The 20,087-nt window shown below is 47.0% G+C and overlaps 14 non-coding genes and 2 pseudogenes across 14 annotated transcripts; all 16 read left to right on the forward strand.

Moving 5' to 3' along the window:
- The first annotated feature begins 591 nt into the window (after positions 1–591).
- LOC142276997 (U2 spliceosomal RNA) lies at positions 592–776 on the forward strand. The gene has a single exon (XR_012740371.1). It is a non-coding gene; the product is annotated as a U2 spliceosomal RNA (small nuclear RNA).
- Positions 777–1,893: 1,117 nt separating this feature from the next.
- On the forward strand, positions 1,894–2,084 carry LOC142276889 (U2 spliceosomal RNA). The gene has a single exon (XR_012740276.1). It is a non-coding gene; the product is annotated as a U2 spliceosomal RNA (small nuclear RNA).
- Positions 2,085–3,201: 1,117 nt separating this feature from the next.
- LOC142277020 (U2 spliceosomal RNA) lies at positions 3,202–3,343 on the forward strand (annotated as a pseudogene).
- Positions 3,344–3,499: 156 nt separating this feature from the next.
- LOC142277010 (U2 spliceosomal RNA) lies at positions 3,500–3,672 on the forward strand (annotated as a pseudogene).
- A 1,117-nt stretch (positions 3,673–4,789) lies between these two features.
- LOC142276891 (U2 spliceosomal RNA) lies at positions 4,790–4,980 on the forward strand. The gene has a single exon (XR_012740277.1). It is a non-coding gene; the product is annotated as a U2 spliceosomal RNA (small nuclear RNA).
- Positions 4,981–6,097: 1,117 nt separating this feature from the next.
- On the forward strand, positions 6,098–6,288 carry LOC142276892 (U2 spliceosomal RNA). The gene has a single exon (XR_012740278.1). It is a non-coding gene; the product is annotated as a U2 spliceosomal RNA (small nuclear RNA).
- Positions 6,289–7,405: 1,117 nt separating this feature from the next.
- Positions 7,406–7,596, forward strand: LOC142276962 (U2 spliceosomal RNA). Its single transcript, XR_012740341.1, has one exon. It is a non-coding gene; the product is annotated as a U2 spliceosomal RNA (small nuclear RNA).
- Positions 7,597–8,713: 1,117 nt separating this feature from the next.
- LOC142276893 (U2 spliceosomal RNA) lies at positions 8,714–8,904 on the forward strand. The gene has a single exon (XR_012740279.1). It is a non-coding gene; the product is annotated as a U2 spliceosomal RNA (small nuclear RNA).
- Positions 8,905–10,241: 1,337 nt separating this feature from the next.
- LOC142277003 (U2 spliceosomal RNA) lies at positions 10,242–10,425 on the forward strand. The gene has a single exon (XR_012740376.1). It is a non-coding gene; the product is annotated as a U2 spliceosomal RNA (small nuclear RNA).
- Positions 10,426–11,542: 1,117 nt separating this feature from the next.
- Positions 11,543–11,733, forward strand: LOC142276894 (U2 spliceosomal RNA). The gene has a single exon (XR_012740280.1). It is a non-coding gene; the product is annotated as a U2 spliceosomal RNA (small nuclear RNA).
- A 1,117-nt stretch (positions 11,734–12,850) lies between these two features.
- Positions 12,851–13,041, forward strand: LOC142276967 (U2 spliceosomal RNA). The gene has a single exon (XR_012740346.1). It is a non-coding gene; the product is annotated as a U2 spliceosomal RNA (small nuclear RNA).
- Positions 13,042–14,158: 1,117 nt separating this feature from the next.
- LOC142276895 (U2 spliceosomal RNA) lies at positions 14,159–14,349 on the forward strand. Its single transcript, XR_012740281.1, has one exon. It is a non-coding gene; the product is annotated as a U2 spliceosomal RNA (small nuclear RNA).
- A 1,117-nt stretch (positions 14,350–15,466) lies between these two features.
- On the forward strand, positions 15,467–15,657 carry LOC142276897 (U2 spliceosomal RNA). Its single transcript, XR_012740283.1, has one exon. It is a non-coding gene; the product is annotated as a U2 spliceosomal RNA (small nuclear RNA).
- Positions 15,658–16,774: 1,117 nt separating this feature from the next.
- Positions 16,775–16,965, forward strand: LOC142276898 (U2 spliceosomal RNA). Its single transcript, XR_012740284.1, has one exon. It is a non-coding gene; the product is annotated as a U2 spliceosomal RNA (small nuclear RNA).
- Positions 16,966–18,082: 1,117 nt separating this feature from the next.
- On the forward strand, positions 18,083–18,273 carry LOC142276963 (U2 spliceosomal RNA). The gene has a single exon (XR_012740342.1). It is a non-coding gene; the product is annotated as a U2 spliceosomal RNA (small nuclear RNA).
- A 1,117-nt stretch (positions 18,274–19,390) lies between these two features.
- Positions 19,391–19,581, forward strand: LOC142276899 (U2 spliceosomal RNA). Its single transcript, XR_012740285.1, has one exon. It is a non-coding gene; the product is annotated as a U2 spliceosomal RNA (small nuclear RNA).
- The last annotated feature ends 506 nt before the right edge of the window (positions 19,582–20,087 follow it).

The raw sequence follows: 20,087 nt of genomic DNA on the forward strand, positions 1-20,087 counted from the left end.
TGGGGGCTGGGAAGGAAAGGGAAAAGATTAGGGTTTGGGGATGATGAAAGGGCTTTCTACGGGTAAGGATGGCAAAGGGTGGCAGTGACGGAAAGTCAGGCAACCTGTCCTGTCCGTCTTTTTGTATCGTGAATTGGAAAGACTGCAAGGGGGAGGGGAGTTGCTTGCGCCCTAAAGGAGGAGTTATTCAGATTCATTGCAGTGGGCGGCGGCTGCAAAACGCACCATTCTTCTTGTTTTTGCTCTGCAAAGCAGCCTTTTCAAGGGTTGGCTTGGGTGACAAAATGTCTTGTGTAGGCGTGGGTTTGTCTCCCTCTCGCTCTCTCTCCCTAAGATGTGTCCGGCATAGGCCAGGGTGCCACTCGAGGCCCAAACCAATTCTGGTTATCGCTTCTCGGCCTTTTGGCTAAGATCAAGTGTAGTCCCTTCATTGGGTTTGCCTTGGTCTTGGCTGGGAGGGGCCCGGGCTTGCACAACCGCCGGCCTCGGGGATTGTTGCGCCTTTTGGTGCTTACGTCCCCTTATGGCTGGAGGTTCCTGGGCTCGGGAGGCGATCACCTGCGGCACTGCGCTTTTGTGTGGTGGCCGATGACCGTTTTCTGAAATTTGCGGATGAAATCTCATCTGTTCTTATCAGTTTAATATCTGATACGTCCCCTATCTGGGGACCATATATTAAATGGATTTTTAGAACAGGGAGATGGAAAAAGAGCTTGCTCTGTCCACTCCACGCATTGACCTGGTATTGCAGTACCTCCAGGAACGGTGCACCCCTTCTTAACCCAGTTTCCAAAAGCAGAACTCGATTCACCTGATTCATATTAGCCCGATTAGCGAATTGAAATGAATTTTTATCTAACACACTTTTTACTTGCTTTATTCATCCAAATAGCAAACTCATCACCACTCAACTTCACCAACTCTGCTATGTCCCGTGCAGTATCTTGTTGTCAGTCTAATCTAGATCATGTGTAATTGAATGGAATAGATCCCTTTTGGACAAAGTGGAGTCAGATGCTGCAGTGACCACAGGTGTGAGAGGATCTACAATTGGCATCTGGTGTTATCTCTCTGCTTCCACTCCAAATAAAGTTACCTGTTGTTACCTGAACGTCAAATACTAAGAATGGGCGGCCTATGAAAGAATTAGTACTTTCATTAAGTATACTAAACCGGCTAATTGGGAATAGACAAACTGTAAAAAGCCCTCTGAGAAAGCCCCTCTCTAACCTTTGTTAGTAAGCTTTTCTGTAGCCTGCCTGTTGATGTATTTTCAGTTTGAACAGTGCACAACATGAAGAGACGGAACACTGGCGGCTTGTCACAATGCCCCCCGATGACATCACAATAGCGCTGCTGCCTAGAAAACAAGCTGCGCAGAAGAAGTTGTTCTTTGGGTGGGAGGGTGGGCTAGTGGAAGGAGGGGGCAATCTCTTTTTTTCCCGGGTGGTAGGGGGATGACAGGAGAAGGGAAGCGGGTGGTGAGAAAGGTACAGAGGGCAGGGTTTGGGGGCTGGGAAGGAAAGGGAAAAGATTAGGGTTTGGGGATGATGAAAGGGCTTTCTACGGGTAAGGATGGCAAAGGGTGGCAGTGACGGAAAGTCAGGCAACCTGTCCTGTCCGTCTTTTTGTATCGTGAATTGGAAAGACTGCAAGGGGGAGGGGAGTTGCTTGCGCCCTAAAGGAGGAGTTATTCAGATTCATTGCAGTGGGCGGCGGCTGCAAAACGCACCATTCTTCTTGTTTTTGCTCTGCAAAGCAGCCTTTTCAAGGGTTGGCTTGGGTGACAAAATGTCTTGTGTAGGCGTGGGTTTGTCTCCCTCTCGCTCTCTCTCCCTAAGATGTGTCCGGCATAGGCCAGGGTGCCACTCGAGGCCCAAACCAATTCTGGTTATCGCTTCTCGGCCTTTTGGCTAAGATCAAGTGTAGTATCTGTTCTTATCAGTTTAATATCTGATACGTCCCCTATCTGGGGACCATATATTAAATGGATTTTTAGAACAGGGAGATGGAAAAAGAGCTTGCTCTGTCCACTCCACGCATTGACCTGGTATTGCAGTACCTCCAGGAACGGTGCACCCCTTCTTAACCCAGTTTCCAAAAGCAGAACTCGATTCACCTGATTCATATTAGCCCGATTAGCGAATTGAAATGAATTTTTATCTAACACACTTTTTACTTGCTTTATTCATCCAAATAGCAAACTCATCACCACTCAACTTCACCAACTCTGCTATGTCCCGTGCAGTATCTTGTTGTCAGTCTAATCTAGATCATGTGTAATTGAATGGAATAGATCCCTTTTGGACAAAGTGGAGTCAGATGCTGCAGTGACCACAGGTGTGAGAGGATCTACAATTGGCATCTGGTGTTATCTCTCTGCTTCCACTCCAAATAAAGTTACCTGTTGTTACCTGAACGTCAAATACTAAGAATGGGCGGCCTATGAAAGAATTAGTACTTTCATTAAGTATACTAAACCGGCTAATTGGGAATAGACAAACTGTAAAAAGCCCTCTGAGAAAGCCCCTCTCTAACCTTTGTTAGTAAGCTTTTCTGTAGCCTGCCTGTTGATGTATTTTCGGTTTGAACAGTGCACAACATGAAGAGACGGAACACTGGCGGCTTGTCACAATGCCCCCCGATGACATCACAATAGCGCTGCTGCCTAGAAAACAAGCTGCGCAGAAGAAGTTGTTCTTTGGGTGGGAGGGTGGGCTAGTGGAAGGAGGGGGCAATCTCTTTTTTTCCCGGGTGGTAGGGGGATGACAGGAGAAGGGAAGCGGGTGGTGAGAAAGGTACAGAGGGCAGGGTTTGGGGGCTGGGAAGGAAAGGGAAAAGATTAGGGTTTGGGGATGATGAAAGGGCTTTCTACGGGTAAGGATGGCAAAGGGTGGCAGTGACGGAAAGTCAGGCAACCTGTCCTGTCCGTCTTTTTGTATCGTGAATTGGAAAGACTGCAAGGGGGAGGGGAGTTGCTTGCGCCCTAAAGGAGGAGTTATTCAGATTCATTGCAGTGGGCGGCGGCTGCAAAACGCACCATTCTTCTTGTTTTTGCTCTGCAAAGCAGCCTTTTCAAGGGTTGGCTTGGGTGACAAAATGTCTTGTGTAGGCGTGGGTTTGTCTCCCTCTCGCTCTCTCTCCCTAAGATGTGTCCGGCATAGGCCAGGGTGCCACTCGAGGCCCAAACCAATTCTGGTTATCGCTTCTCGGCCTTTTGGCTAAGATCAAGTGTAGTCCCTTCATTGGGTTTTCCTTGGTCTTGGCTGGGAGGGGCCCGGGCTTGCACAACTGCCGGCCTCGGGGATTGTTGCGCCTTTTGGTGCTTACGTCCCCTTTTGGCTGGTGGTTCCTGGGCTCGGGAGGCGATCACCCGCGGCACTGTCGCTTTTGTGCGGTGACCGCCGTGCCTTCGGGCGATTCTGTAAATATTGGGTGACTTGTCATCCAAACTCGATGGACCGATTTTGGTATGATCGGATTGTCCCTGATGGGATAGCCAACTTAATAAAAAAAAAATCTGTTCTTATCAGTTTAATATCTGATACGTCCCCTATCTGGGGACCATATATTAAATGGATTTTTAGAACAGGGAGATGGAAAAAGAGCTTGCTCTGTCCACTCCACGCATTGACCTGGTATTGCAGTACCTCCAGGAACGGTGCACCCCTTCTTAACCCAGTTTCCAAAAGCAGAACTCGATTCACCTGATTCATATTAGCCCGATTAGCGAATTGAAATGAATTTTTATCTAACACACTTTTTACTTGCTTTATTCATCCAAATAGCAAACTCATCACCACTCAACTTCACCAACTCTGCTATGTCCCGTGCAGTATCTTGTTGTCAGTCTAATCTAGATCATGTGTAATTGAATGGAATAGATCCCTTTTGGACAAAGTGGAGTCAGATGCTGCAGTGACCACAGGTGTGAGAGGATCTACAATTGGCATCTGGTGTTATCTCTCTGCTTCCACTCCAAATAAAGTTACCTGTTGTTACCTGAACGTCAAATACTAAGAATGGGCGGCCTATGAAAGAATTAGTACTTTCATTAAGTATACTAAACCGGCTAATTGGGAATAGACAAACTGTAAAAAGCCCTCTGAGAAAGCCCCTCTCTAACCTTTGTTAGTAAGCTTTTCTGTAGCCTGCCTGTTGATGTATTTTCGGTTTGAACAGTGCACAACATGAAGAGACGGAACACTGGCGGCTTGTCACAATGCCCCCCGATGACATCACAATAGCGCTGCTGCCTAGAAAACAAGCTGCGCAGAAGAAGTTGTTCTTTGGGTGGGAGGGTGGGCTAGTGGAAGGAGGGGGCAATCTCTTTTTTTCCCGGGTGGTAGGGGGATGACAGGAGAAGGGAAGCGGGTGGTGAGAAAGGTACAGAGGGCAGGGTTTGGGGGCTGGGAAGGAAAGGGAAAAGATTAGGGTTTGGGGATGATGAAAGGGCTTTCTACGGGTAAGGATGGCAAAGGGTGGCAGTGACGGAAAGTCAGGCAACCTGTCCTGTCCGTCTTTTTGTATCGTGAATTGGAAAGACTGCAAGGGGGAGGGGAGTTGCTTGCGCCCTAAAGGAGGAGTTATTCAGATTCATTGCAGTGGGCGGCGGCTGCAAAACGCACCATTCTTCTTGTTTTTGCTCTGCAAAGCAGCCTTTTCAAGGGTTGGCTTGGGTGACAAAATGTCTTGTGTAGGCGTGGGTTTGTCTCCCTCTCGCTCTCTCTCCCTAAGATGTGTCCGGCATAGGCCAGGGTGCCACTCGAGGCCCAAACCAATTCTGGTTATCGCTTCTCGGCCTTTTGGCTAAGATCAAGTGTAGTATCTGTTCTTATCAGTTTAATATCTGATACGTCCCCTATCTGGGGACCATATATTAAATGGATTTTTAGAACAGGGAGATGGAAAAAGAGCTTGCTCTGTCCACTCCACGCATTGACCTGGTATTGCAGTACCTCCAGGAACGGTGCACCCCTTCTTAACCCAGTTTCCAAAAGCAGAACTCGATTCACCTGATTCATATTAGCCCGATTAGCGAATTGAAATGAATTTTTATCTAACACACTTTTTACTTGCTTTATTCATCCAAATAGCAAACTCATCACCACTCAACTTCACCAACTCTGCTATGTCCCGTGCAGTATCTTGTTGTCAGTCTAATCTAGATCATGTGTAATTGAATGGAATAGATCCCTTTTGGACAAAGTGGAGTCAGATGCTGCAGTGACCACAGGTGTGAGAGGATCTACAATTGGCATCTGGTGTTATCTCTCTGCTTCCACTCCAAATAAAGTTACCTGTTGTTACCTGAACGTCAAATACTAAGAATGGGCGGCCTATGAAAGAATTAGTACTTTCATTAAGTATACTAAACCGGCTAATTGGGAATAGACAAACTGTAAAAAGCCCTCTGAGAAAGCCCCTCTCTAACCTTTGTTAGTAAGCTTTTCTGTAGCCTGCCTGTTGATGTATTTTCGGTTTGAACAGTGCACAACATGAAGAGACGGAACACTGGCGGCTTGTCACAATGCCCCCCGATGACATCACAATAGCGCTGCTGCCTAGAAAACAAGCTGCGCAGAAGAAGTTGTTCTTTGGGTGGGAGGGTGGGCTAGTGGAAGGAGGGGGCAATCTCTTTTTTTCCCGGGTGGTAGGGGGATGACAGGAGAAGGGAAGCGGGTGGTGAGAAAGGTACAGAGGGCAGGGTTTGGGGGCTGGGAAGGAAAGGGAAAAGATTAGGGTTTGGGGATGATGAAAGGGCTTTCTACGGGTAAGGATGGCAAAGGGTGGCAGTGACGGAAAGTCAGGCAACCTGTCCTGTCCGTCTTTTTGTATCGTGAATTGGAAAGACTGCAAGGGGGAGGGGAGTTGCTTGCGCCCTAAAGGAGGAGTTATTCAGATTCATTGCAGTGGGCGGCGGCTGCAAAACGCACCATTCTTCTTGTTTTTGCTCTGCAAAGCAGCCTTTTCAAGGGTTGGCTTGGGTGACAAAATGTCTTGTGTAGGCGTGGGTTTGTCTCCCTCTCGCTCTCTCTCCCTAAGATGTGTCCGGCATAGGCCAGGGTGCCACTCGAGGCCCAAACCAATTCTGGTTATCGCTTCTCGGCCTTTTGGCTAAGATCAAGTGTAGTATCTGTTCTTATCAGTTTAATATCTGATACGTCCCCTATCTGGGGACCATATATTAAATGGATTTTTAGAACAGGGAGATGGAAAAAGAGCTTGCTCTGTCCACTCCACGCATTGACCTGGTATTGCAGTACCTCCAGGAACGGTGCACCCCTTCTTAACCCAGTTTCCAAAAGCAGAACTCGATTCACCTGATTCATATTAGCCCGATTAGCGAATTGAAATGAATTTTTATCTAACACACTTTTTACTTGCTTTATTCATCCAAATAGCAAACTCATCACCACTCAACTTCACCAACTCTGCTATGTCCCGTGCAGTATCTTGTTGTCAGTCTAATCTAGATCATGTGTAATTGAATGGAATAGATCCCTTTTGGACAAAGTGGAGTCAGATGCTGCAGTGACCACAGGTGTGAGAGGATCTACAATTGGCATCTGGTGTTATCTCTCTGCTTCCACTCCAAATAAAGTTACCTGTTGTTACCTGAACGTCAAATACTAAGAATGGGCGGCCTATGAAAGAATTAGTACTTTCATTAAGTATACTAAACCGGCTAATTGGGAATAGACAAACTGTAAAAAGCCCTCTGAGAAAGCCCCTCTCTAACCTTTGTTAGTAAGCTTTTCTGTAGCCTGCCTGTTGATGTATTTTCGGTTTGAACAGTGCACAACATGAAGAGACGGAACACTGGCGGCTTGTCACAATGCCCCCCGATGACATCACAATAGCGCTGCTGCCTAGAAAACAAGCTGCGCAGAAGAAGTTGTTCTTTGGGTGGGAGGGTGGGCTAGTGGAAGGAGGGGGCAATCTCTTTTTTTCCCGGGTGGTAGGGGGATGACAGGAGAAGGGAAGCGGGTGGTGAGAAAGGTACAGAGGGCAGGGTTTGGGGGCTGGGAAGGAAAGGGAAAAGATTAGGGTTTGGGGATGATGAAAGGGCTTTCTACGGGTAAGGATGGCAAAGGGTGGCAGTGACGGAAAGTCAGGCAACCTGTCCTGTCCGTCTTTTTGTATCGTGAATTGGAAAGACTGCAAGGGGGAGGGGAGTTGCTTGCGCCCTAAAGGAGGAGTTATTCAGATTCATTGCAGTGGGCGGCGGCTGCAAAACGCACCATTCTTCTTGTTTTTGCTCTGCAAAGCAGCCTTTTCAAGGGTTGGCTTGGGTGACAAAATGTCTTGTGTAGGCGTGGGTTTGTCTCCCTCTCGCTCTCTCTCCCTAAGATGTGTCCGGCATAGGCCAGGGTGCCACTCGAGGCCCAAACCAATTCTGGTTATCGCTTCTCGGCCTTTTGGCTAAGATCAAGTGTAGTATCTGTTCTTATCAGTTTAATATCTGATACGTCCCCTATCTGGGGACCATATATTAAATGGTTTTTTAGAACAGGGAGATGGAAAAAGAGCTTGCTCTGTCCACTCCACGCATTGACCTGGTATTGCAGTACCTCCAGGAACGGTGCACCCCTTCTTAACCCAGTTTCCAAAAGCAGAACTCGATTCACCTGATTCATATTAGCCCGATTAGCGAATTGAAATGAATTTTTATCTAACACACTTTTTACTTGCTTTATTCATCCAAATAGCAAACTCATCACCACTCAACTTCACCAACTCTGCTATGTCCCGTGCAGTATCTTGTTGTCAGTCTAATCTAGATCATGTGTAATTGAATGGAATAGATCCCTTTTGGACAAAGTGGAGTCAGATGCTGCAGTGACCACAGGTGTGAGAGGATCTACAATTGGCATCTGGTGTTATCTCTCTGCTTCCACTCCAAATAAAGTTACCTGTTGTTACCTGAACGTCAAATACTAAGAATGGGCGGCCTATGAAAGAATTAGTACTTTCATTAAGTATACTAAACCGGCTAATTGGGAATAGACAAACTGTAAAAAGCCCTCTGAGAAAGCCCCTCTCTAACCTTTGTTAGTAAGCTTTTCTGTAGCCTGCCTGTTGATGTATTTTCGGTTTGAACAGTGCACAACATGAAGAGACGGAACACTGGCGGCTTGTCACAATGCCCCCCGATGACATCACAATAGCGCTGCTGCCTAGAAAACAAGCTGCGCAGAAGAAGTTGTTCTTTGGGTGGGAGGGTGGGCTAGTGGAAGGAGGGGGCAATCTCTTTTTTTCCCGGGTGGTAGGGGGATGACAGGAGAAGGGAAGCGGGTGGTGAGAAAGGTACAGAGGGCAGGGTTTGGGGGCTGGGAAGGAAAGGGAAAAGATTAGGGTTTGGGGATGATGAAAGGGCTTTCTACGGGTAAGGATGGCAAAGGGTGGCAGTGACGGAAAGTCAGGCAACCTGTCCTGTCCGTCTTTTTGTATCGTGAATTGGAAAGACTGCAAGGGGGAGGGGAGTTGCTTGCGCCCTAAAGGAGGAGTTATTCAGATTCATTGCAGTGGGCGGCGGCTGCAAAACGCACCATTCTTCTTGTTTTTGCTCTGCAAAGCAGCCTTTTCAAGGGTTGGCTTGGGTGACAAAATGTCTTGTGTAGGCGTGGGTTTGTCTCCCTCTCGCTCTCTCTCCCTAAGATGTGTCCGGCATAGGCCAGGGTGCCACTCGAGGCCCAAACCAATTCTGGTTATCGCTTCTCGGCCTTTTGGCTAAGATCAAGTGTAGTATCTGTTCTTATCAGTTTAATATCTGATACGTCCCCTATCTGGGGACCATATATTAAATGGATTTTTAGAACAGGGAGATGGAAAAAGAGCTTGCTCTGTCCACTCCACGCATTGACCTGGTATTGCAGTACCTCCAGGAACGGTGCACCCCTTCTTAACCCAGTTTCCAAAAGCAGAACTCGATTCACCTGATTCATATTAGCCCGATTAGCGAATTGAAATGAATTTTTATCTAACACACTTTTTACTTGCTTTATTCATCCAAATAGCAAACTCATCACCACTCAACTTCACCAACTCTGCTATGTCCCGTGCAGTATCTTGTTGTCAGTCTAATCTAGATCATGTGTAATTGAATGGAATAGATCCCTTTTGGACAAAGTGGAGTCAGATGCTGCAGTGACCACAGGTGTGAGAGGATCTACAATTGGCATCTGGTGTTATCTCTCTGCTTCCACTCCAAATAAAGTTACCTGTTGTTACCTGAACGTCAAATACTAAGAATGGGCGGCCTATGAAAGAATTAGTACTTTCATTAAGTATACTAAACCGGCTAATTGGGAATAGACAAACTGTAAAAAGCCCTCTGAGAAAGCCCCTCTCTAACCTTTGTTAGTAAGCTTTTCTGTAGCCTGCCTGTTGATGTATTTTCGGTTTGAACAGTGCACAACATGAAGAGACGGAACACTGGCGGCTTGTCACAATGCCCCCCGATGACATCACAATAGCGCTGCTGCCTAGAAAACAAGCTGCGCAGAAGAAGTTGTTCTTTGGGTGGGAGGGTGGGCTAGTGGAAGGAGGGGGCAATCTCTTTTTTTCCCGGGTGGTAGGGGGATGACAGGAGAAGGGAAGCGGGTGGTGAGAAAGGTACAGAGGGCAGGGTTTGGGGGCTGGGAAGGAAAGGGAAAAGATTAGGGTTTGGGGATGATGAAAGGGCTTTCTACGGGTAAGGATGGCAAAGGGTGGCAGTGACGGAAAGTCAGGCAACCTGTCCTGTCCGTCTTTTTGTATCGTGAATTGGAAAGACTGCAAGGGGGAGGGGAGTTGCTTGCGCCCTAAAGGAGGAGTTATTCAGATTCATTGCAGTGGGCGGCGGCTGCAAAACGCACCATTCTTCTTGTTTTTGCTCTGCAAAGCAGCCTTTTCAAGGGTTGGCTTGGGTGACAAAATGTCTTGTGTAGGCGTGGGTTTGTCTCCCTCTCGCTCTCTCTCCCTAAGATGTGTCCGGCATAGGCCAGGGTGCCACTCGAGGCCCAAACCAATTCTGGTTATCGCTTCTCGGCCTTTTGGCTAAGATCAAGTGTAGTCCCTTCATTGGGTTTGCCTTGGTCTTGGCTGGGAGGGGCCCGGGCTTGCACAACCGCCGGCCTTGGGGATTGTTGCGCCTTTTGGTGCTTACGTCCCCCTTTTGGCTGGTGGTTCCGGGGCTCGGGAGGCGATCACCCAGGCACTGCGCTTTTGTGTGGTGGCCTGCTGGCCTTCGGGGCTATCTTGATTCTGAAAATTGCGGATGAAATCTCATCTGTTCTTATCAGTTTAATATCTGATACGTCCCCTATCTGGGGACCATATATTAAATGGATTTTTAGAACAGGGAGATGGAAAAAGAGCTTGCTCTGTCCACTCCACGCATTGACCTGGTATTGCAGTACCTCCAGGAACGGTGCACCCCTTCTTAACCCAGTTTCCAAAAGCAGAACTCGATTCACCTGATTCATATTAGCCCGATTAGCGAATTGAAATGAATTTTTATCTAACACACTTTTTACTTGCTTTATTCATCCAAATAGCAAACTCATCACCACTCAACTTCACCAACTCTGCTATGTCCCGTGCAGTATCTTGTTGTCAGTCTAATCTAGATCATGTGTAATTGAATGGAATAGATCCCTTTTGGACAAAGTGGAGTCAGATGCTGCAGTGACCACAGGTGTGAGAGGATCTACAATTGGCATCTGGTGTTATCTCTCTGCTTCCACTCCAAATAAAGTTACCTGTTGTTACCTGAACGTCAAATACTAAGAATGGGCGGCCTATGAAAGAATTAGTACTTTCATTAAGTATACTAAACCGGCTAATTGGGAATAGACAAACTGTAAAAAGCCCTCTGAGAAAGCCCCTCTCTAACCTTTGTTAGTAAGCTTTTCTGTAGCCTGCCTGTTGATGTATTTTCGGTTTGAACAGTGCACAACATGAAGAGACGGAACACTGGCGGCTTGTCACAATGCCCCCCGATGACATCACAATAGCGCTGCTGCCTAGAAAACAAGCTGCGCAGAAGAAGTTGTTCTTTGGGTGGGAGGGTGGGCTAGTGGAAGGAGGGGGCAATCTCTTTTTTTCCCGGGTGGTAGGGGGATGACAGGAGAAGGGAAGCGGGTGGTGAGAAAGGTACAGAGGGCAGGGTTTGGGGGCTGGGAAGGAAAGGGAAAAGATTAGGGTTTGGGGATGATGAAAGGGCTTTCTACGGGTAAGGATGGCAAAGGGTGGCAGTGACGGAAAGTCAGGCAACCTGTCCTGTCCGTCTTTTTGTATCGTGAATTGGAAAGACTGCAAGGGGGAGGGGAGTTGCTTGCGCCCTAAAGGAGGAGTTATTCAGATTCATTGCAGTGGGCGGCGGCTGCAAAACGCACCATTCTTCTTGTTTTTGCTCTGCAAAGCAGCCTTTTCAAGGGTTGGCTTGGGTGACAAAATGTCTTGTGTAGGCGTGGGTTTGTCTCCCTCTCGCTCTCTCTCCCTAAGATGTGTCCGGCATAGGCCAGGGTGCCACTCGAGGCCCAAACCAATTCTGGTTATCGCTTCTCGGCCTTTTGGCTAAGATCAAGTGTAGTATCTGTTCTTATCAGTTTAATATCTGATACGTCCCCTATCTGGGGACCATATATTAAATGGATTTTTAGAACAGGGAGATGGAAAAAGAGCTTGCTCTGTCCACTCCACGCATTGACCTGGTATTGCAGTACCTCCAGGAACGGTGCACCCCTTCTTAACCCAGTTTCCAAAAGCAGAACTCGATTCACCTGATTCATATTAGCCCGATTAGCGAATTGAAATGAATTTTTATCTAACACACTTTTTACTTGCTTTATTCATCCAAATAGCAAACTCATCACCACTCAACTTCACCAACTCTGCTATGTCCCGTGCAGTATCTTGTTGTCAGTCTAATCTAGATCATGTGTAATTGAATGGAATAGATCCCTTTTGGACAAAGTGGAGTCAGATGCTGCAGTGACCACAGGTGTGAGAGGATCTACAATTGGCATCTGGTGTTATCTCTCTGCTTCCACTCCAAATAAAGTTACCTGTTGTTACCTGAACGTCAAATACTAAGAATGGGCGGCCTATGAAAGAATTAGTACTTTCATTAAGTATACTAAACCGGCTAATTGGGAATAGACAAACTGTAAAAAGCCCTCTGAGAAAGCCCCTCTCTAACCTTTGTTAGTAAGCTTTTCTGTAGCCTGCCTGTTGATGTATTTTCGGTTTGAACAGTGCACAACATGAAGAGACGGAACACTGGCGGCTTGTCACAATGCCCCCCGATGACATCACAATAGCGCTGCTGCCTAGAAAACAAGCTGCGCAGAAGAAGTTGTTCTTTGGGTGGGAGGGTGGGCTAGTGGAAGGAGGGGGCAATCTCTTTTTTTCCCGGGTGGTAGGGGGATGACAGGAGAAGGGAAGCGGGTGGTGAGAAAGGTACAGAGGGCAGGGTTTGGGGGCTGGGAAGGAAAGGGAAAAGATTAGGGTTTGGGGATGATGAAAGGGCTTTCTACGGGTAAGGATGGCAAAGGGTGGCAGTGACGGAAAGTCAGGCAACCTGTCCTGTCCGTCTTTTTGTATCGTGAATTGGAAAGACTGCAAGGGGGAGGGGAGTTGCTTGCGCCCTAAAGGAGGAGTTATTCAGATTCATTGCAGTGGGCGGCGGCTGCAAAACGCACCATTCTTCTTGTTTTTGCTCTGCAAAGCAGCCTTTTCAAGGGTTGGCTTGGGTGACAAAATGTCTTGTGTAGGCGTGGGTTTGTCTCCCTCTCGCTCTCTCTCCCTAAGATGTGTCCGGCATAGGCCAGGGTGCCACTCGAGGCCCAAACCAATTCTGGTTATCGCTTCTCGGCCTTTTGGCTAAGATCAAGTGTAGGATCTGTTCTTATCAGTTTAATATCTGATACGTCCCCTATCTGGGGACCATATATTAAATGGATTTTTAGAACAGGGAGATGGAAAAAGAGCTTGCTCTGTCCACTCCACGCATTGACCTGGTATTGCAGTACCTCCAGGAACGGTGCACCCCTTCTTAACCCAGTTTCCAAAAGCAGAACTCGATTCACCTGATTCATATTAGCCCGATTAGCGAATTGAAATGAATTTTTATCTAACACACTTTTTACTTGCTTTATTCATCCAAATAGCAAACTCATCACCACTCAACTTCACCAACTCTGCTATGTCCCGTGCAGTATCTTGTTGTCAGTCTAATCTAGATCATGTGTAATTGAATGGAATAGATCCCTTTTGGACAAAGTGGAGTCAGATGCTGCAGTGACCACAGGTGTGAGAGGATCTACAATTGGCATCTGGTGTTATCTCTCTGCTTCCACTCCAAATAAAGTTACCTGTTGTTACCTGAACGTCAAATACTAAGAATGGGCGGCCTATGAAAGAATTAGTACTTTCATTAAGTATACTAAACCGGCTAATTGGGAATAGACAAACTGTAAAAAGCCCTCTGAGAAAGCCCCTCTCTAACCTTTGTTAGTAAGCTTTTCTGTAGCCTGCCTGTTGATGTATTTTCGGTTTGAACAGTGCACAACATGAAGAGACGGAACACTGGCGGCTTGTCACAATGCCCCCCGATGACATCACAATAGCGCTGCTGCCTAGAAAACAAGCTGCGCAGAAGAAGTTGTTCTTTGGGTGGGAGGGTGGGCTAGTGGAAGGAGGGGGCAATCTCTTTTTTTCCCGGGTGGTAGGGGGATGACAGGAGAAGGGAAGCGGGTGGTGAGAAAGGTACAGAGGGCAGGGTTTGGGGGCTGGGAAGGAAAGGGAAAAGATTAGGGTTTGGGGATGATGAAAGGGCTTTCTACGGGTAAGGATGGCAAAGGGTGGCAGTGACGGAAAGTCAGGCAACCTGTCCTGTCCGTCTTTTTGTATCGTGAATTGGAAAGACTGCAAGGGGGAGGGGAGTTGCTTGCGCCCTAAAGGAGGAGTTATTCAGATTCATTGCAGTGGGCGGCGGCTGCAAAACGCACCATTCTTCTTGTTTTTGCTCTGCAAAGCAGCCTTTTCAAGGGTTGGCTTGGGTGACAAAATGTCTTGTGTAGGCGTGGGTTTGTCTCCCTCTCGCTCTCTCTCCCTAAGATGTGTCCGGCATAGGCCAGGGTGCCACTCGAGGCCCAAACCAATTCTGGTTATCGCTTCTCGGCCTTTTGGCTAAGATCAAGTGTAGTATCTGTTCTTATCAGTTTAATATCTGATACGTCCCCTATCTGGGGACCATATATTAAATGGATTTTTAGAACAGGGAGATGGAAAAAGAGCTTGCTCTGTCCACTCCACGCATTGACCTGGTATTGCAGTACCTCCAGGAACGGTGCACCCCTTCTTAACCCAGTTTCCAAAAGCAGAACTCGATTCACCTGATTCATATTAGCCCGATTAGCGAATTGAAATGAATTTTTATCTAACACACTTTTTACTTGCTTTATTCATCCAAATAGCAAACTCATCACCACTCAACTTCACCAACTCTGCTATGTCCCGTGCAGTATCTTGTTGTCAGTCTAATCTAGATCATGTGTAATTGAATGGAATAGATCCCTTTTGGACAAAGTGGAGTCAGATGCTGCAGTGACCACAGGTGTGAGAGGATCTACAATTGGCATCTGGTGTTATCTCTCTGCTTCCACTCCAAATAAAGTTACCTGTTGTTACCTGAACGTCAAATACTAAGAATGGGCGGCCTATGAAAGAATTAGTACTTTCATTAAGTATACTAAACCGGCTAATTGGGAATAGACAAACTGTAAAAAGCCCTCTGAGAAAGCCCCTCTCTAACCTTTGTTAGTAAGCTTTTCTGTAGCCTGCCTGTTGATGTATTTTCGGTTTGAACAGTGCACAACATGAAGAGACGGAACACTGGCGGCTTGTCACAATGCCCCCCGATGACATCACAATAGCGCTGCTGCCTAGAAAACAAGCTGCGCAGAAGAAGTTGTTCTTTGGGTGGGAGGGTGGGCTAGTGGAAGGAGGGGGCAATCTCTTTTTTTCCCGGGTGGTAGGGGGATGACAGGAGAAGGGAAGCGGGTGGTGAGAAAGGTACAGAGGGCAGGGTTTGGGGGCTGGGAAGGAAAGGGAAAAGATTAGGGTTTGGGGATGATGAAAGGGCTTTCTACGGGTAAGGATGGCAAAGGGTGGCAGTGACGGAAAGTCAGGCAACCTGTCCTGTCCGTCTTTTTGTATCGTGAATTGGAAAGACTGCAAGGGGGAGGGGAGTTGCTTGCGCCCTAAAGGAGGAGTTATTCAGATTCATTGCAGTGGGCGGCGGCTGCAAAACGCACCATTCTTCTTGTTTTTGCTCTGCAAAGCAGCCTTTTCAAGGGTTGGCTTGGGTGACAAAATGTCTTGTGTAGGCGTGGGTTTGTCTCCCTCTCGCTCTCTCTCCCTAAGATGTGTCCGGCATAGGCCAGGGTGCCACTCGAGGCCCAAACCAATTCTGGTTATCGCTTCTCGGCCTTTTGGCTAAGATCAAGTGTAGTATCTGTTCTTATCAGTTTAATATCTGATACGTCCCCTATCTGGGGACCATATATTAAATGGATTTTTAGAACAGGGAGATGGAAAAAGAGCTTGCTCTGTCCACTCCACGCATTGACCTGGTATTGCAGTACCTCCAGGAACGGTGCACCCCTTCTTAACCCAGTTTCCAAAAGCAGAACTCGATTCACCTGATTCATATTAGCCCGATTAGCGAATTGAAATGAATTTTTATCTAACACACTTTTTACTTGCTTTATTCATCCAAATAGCAAACTCATCACCACTCAACTTCACCAACTCTGCTATGTCCCGTGCAGTATCTTGTTGTCAGTCTAATCTAGATCATGTGTAATTGAATGGAATAGATCCCTTTTGGACAAAGTGGAGTCAGATGCTGCAGTGACCACAGGTGTGAGAGGATCTACAATTGGCATCTGGTGTTATCTCTCTGCTTCCACTCCAAATAAAGTTACCTGTTGTTACCTGAACGTCAAATACTAAGAATGGGCGGCCTATGAAAGAATTAGTACTTTCATTAAGTATACTAAACCGGCTAATTGGGAATAGACAAACTGTAAAAAGCCCTCTGAGAAAGCCCCTCTCTAACCTTTGTTAGTAAGCTTTTCTGTAGCCTGCCTGTTGATGTATTTTCGGTTTGAACAGTGCACAACATGAAGAGACGGAACACTGGCGGCTTGTCACAATGCCCCCCGATGACATCACAATAGCGCTGCTGCCTAGAAAACAAGCTGCGCAGAAGAAGTTGTTCTTTGGGTGGGAGGGTGGGCTAGTGGAAGGAGGGGGCAATCTCTTTTTTTCCCGGGTGGTAGGGGGATGACAGGAGAAGGGAAGCGGGTGGTGAGAAAGGTACAGAGGGCAGGGTTTGGGGGCTGGGAAGGAAAGGGAAAAGATTAGGGTTTGGGGATGATGAAAGGGCTTTCTACGGGTAAGGATGGCAAAGGGTGGCAGTGACGGAAAGTCAGGCAACCTGTCCTGTCCGTCTTTTTGTATCGTGAATTGGAAAGACTGCAAGGGGGAGGGGAGTTGCTTGCGCCCTAAAGGAGGAGTTATTCAGATTCATTGCAGTGGGCGGCGGCTGCAAAACGCACCATTCTTCTTGTTTTTGCTCTGCAAAGCAGCCTTTTCAAGGGTTGGCTTGGGTGACAAAATGTCTTGTGTAGGCGTGGGTTTGTCTCCCTCTCGCTCTCTCTCCCTAAGATGTGTCCGGCATAGGCCAGGGTGCCACTCGAGGCCCAAACCAATTCTGGTTATCGCTTCTCGGCCTTTTGGCTAAGATCAAGTGTAGTATCTGTTCTTATCAGTTTAATATCTGATACGTCCCCTATCTGGGGACCATATATTAAATGGATTTTTAGAACAGGGAGATGGAAAAAGAGCTTGCTCTGTCCACTCCACGCATTGACCTGGTATTGCAGTACCTCCAGGAACGGTGCACCCCTTCTTAACCCAGTTTCCAAAAGCAGAACTCGATTCACCTGATTCATATTAGCCCGATTAGCGAATTGAAATGAATTTTTATCTAACACACTTTTTACTTGCTTTATTCATCCAAATAGCAAACTCATCACCACTCAACTTCACCAACTCTGCTATGTCCCGTGCAGTATCTTGTTGTCAGTCTAATCTAGATCATGTGTAATTGAATGGAATAGATCCCTTTTGGACAAAGTGGAGTCAGATGCTGCAGTGACCACAGGTGTGAGAGGATCTACAATTGGCATCTGGTGTTATCTCTCTGCTTCCACTCCAAATAAAGTTACCTGTTGTTACCTGAACGTCAAATACTAAGAATGGGCGGCCTATGAAAGAATTAGTACTTTCATTAAGTATACTAAACCGGCTAATTGGGAATAGACAAACTGTAAAAAGCCCTCTGAGAAAGCCCCTCTCTAACCTTTGTTAGTAAGCTTTTCTGTAGCCTGCCTGTTGATGTATTTTCGGTTTGAACAGTGCACAACATGAAGAGACGGAACACTGGCGGCTTGTCACAATGCCCCCCGATGACATCACAATAGCGCTGCTGCCTAGAAAACAAGCTGCGCAGAAGAAGTTGTTCTTTGGGTGGGAGGGTGGGCTAGTGGAAGGAGGGGGCAATCTCTTTTTTTCCCGGGTGGTAGGGGGATGACAGGAGAAGGGAAGCGGGTGGTGAGAAAGGTACAGAGGGCAGGGTTTGGGGGCTGGGAAGGAAAGGGAAAAGATTAGGGTTTGGGGATGATGAAAGGGCTTTCTACGGGTAAGGATGGCAAAGGGTGGCAGTGACGGAAAGTCAGGCAACCTGTCCTGTCCGTCTTTTTGTATCGTGAATTGGAAAGACTGCAAGGGGGAGGGGAGTTGCTTGCGCCCTAAAGGAGGAGTTATTCAGATTCATTGCAGTGGGCGGCGGCTGCAAAACGCACCATTCTTCTTGTTTTTGCTCTGCAAAGCAGCCTTTTCAAGGGTTGGCTTGGGTGACAAAATGTCTTGTGTAGGCGTGGGTTTGTCTCCCTCTCGCTCTCTCTCCCTAAGATGTGTCCGGCATAGGCCAGGGTGCCACTCGAGGCCCAAACCAATTCTGGTTATCGCTTCTCGGCCTTTTGGCTAAGATCAAGTGTAGTATCTGTTCTTATCAGTTTAATATCTGATACGTCCCCTATCTGGGGACCATATATTAAATGGTTTTTTAGAACAGGGAGATGGAAAAAGAGCTTGCTCTGTCCACTCCACGCATTGACCTGGTATTGCAGTACCTCCAGGAACGGTGCACCCCTTCTTAACCCAGTTTCCAAAAGCAGAACTCGATTCACCTGATTCATATTAGCCCGATTAGCGAATTGAAATGAATTTTTATCTAACACACTTTTTACTTGCTTTATTCATCCAAATAGCAAACTCATCACCACTCAACTTCACCAACTCTGCTATGTCCCGTGCAGTATCTTGTTGTCAGTCTAATCTAGATCATGTGTAATTGAATGGAATAGATCCCTTTTGGACAAAGTGGAGTCAGATGCTGCAGTGACCACAGGTGTGAGAGGATCTACAATTGGCATCTGGTGTTATCTCTCTGCTTCCACTCCAAATAAAGTTACCTGTTGTTACCTGAACGTCAAATACTAAGAATGGGCGGCCTATGAAAGAATTAGTACTTTCATTAAGTATACTAAACCGGCTAATTGGGAATAGACAAACTGTAAAAAGCCCTCTGAGAAAGCCCCTCTCTAACCTTTGTTAGTAAGCTTTTCTGTAGCCTGCCTGTTGATGTATTTTCGGTTTGAACAGTGCACAACATGAAGAGACGGAACACTGGCGGCTTGTCACAATGCCCCCCGATGACATCACAATAGCGCTGCTGCCTAGAAAACAAGCTGCGCAGAAGAAGTTGTTCTTTGGGTGGGAGGGTGGGCTAGTGGAAGGAGGGGGCAATCTCTTTTTTTCCCGGGTGGTAGGGGGATGACAGGAGAAGGGAAGCGGGTGGTGAGAAAGGTACAGAGGGCAGGGTTTGGGGGCTGGGAAGGAAAGGGAAAAGATTAGGGTTTGGGGATGATGAAAGGGCTTTCTACGGGTAAGGATGGCAAAGGGTGGCAGTGACGGAAAGTCAGGCAACCTGTCCTGTCCGTCTTTTTGTATCGTGAATTGGAAAGACTGCAAGGGGGAGGGGAGTTGCTTGCGCCCTAAAGGAGGAGTTATTCAGATTCATTGCAGTGGGCGGCGGCTGCAAAACGCACCATTCTTCTTGTTTTTGCTCTGCAAAGCAGCCTTTTCAAGGGTTGGCTTGGGTGACAAAATGTCTTGTGTAGGCGTGGGTTTGTCTCCCTCTCGCTCTCTCTCCCTAAGATGTGTCCGGCATAGGCCAGGGTGCCACTCGAGGCCCAAACCAATTCTGGTTATCGCTTCTCGGCCTTTTGGCTAAGATCAAGTGTAGTATCTGTTCTTATCAGTTTAATATCTGATACGTCCCCTATCTGGGGACCATATATTAAATGGATTTTTAGAACAGGGAGATGGAAAAAGAGCTTGCTCTGTCCACTCCACGCATTGACCTGGTATTGCAGTACCTCCAGGAACGGTGCACCCCTTCTTAACCCAGTTTCCAAAAGCAGAACTCGATTCACCTGATTCATATTAGCCCGATTAGCGAATTGAAATGAATTTTTATCTAACACACTTTTTACTTGCTTTATTCATCCAAATAGCAAACTCATCACCACTCAACTTCACCAACTCTGCTATGTCCCGTGCAGTATCTTGTTGTCAGTCTAATCTAGATCATGTGTAATTGAATGGAATAGATCCCTTTTGGACAAAGTGGAGTCAGATGCTGCAGTGACCACAGGTGTGAGAGGATCTACAATTGGCATCTGGTGTTATCTCTCTGCTTCCACTCCAAATAAAGTTACCTGTTGTTACCTGAACGTCAAATACTAAGAATGGGCGGCCTATGAAAGAATTAGTACTTTCATTAAGTATACTAAACCGGCTAATTGGGAATAGACAAACTGTAAAAAGCCCTCTGAGAAAGCCCCTCTCTAACCTTTGTTAGTAAGCTTTTCTGTAGCCTGCCTGTTGATGTATTTTCGGTTTGA

This window comes from Anomaloglossus baeobatrachus, unplaced genomic scaffold (assembly GCF_048569485.1).
Source record: "Anomaloglossus baeobatrachus isolate aAnoBae1 unplaced genomic scaffold, aAnoBae1.hap1 Scaffold_404, whole genome shotgun sequence".
In the NCBI taxonomy this organism is placed as follows: Eukaryota; Metazoa; Chordata; class Amphibia; order Anura; family Aromobatidae; genus Anomaloglossus; species Anomaloglossus baeobatrachus.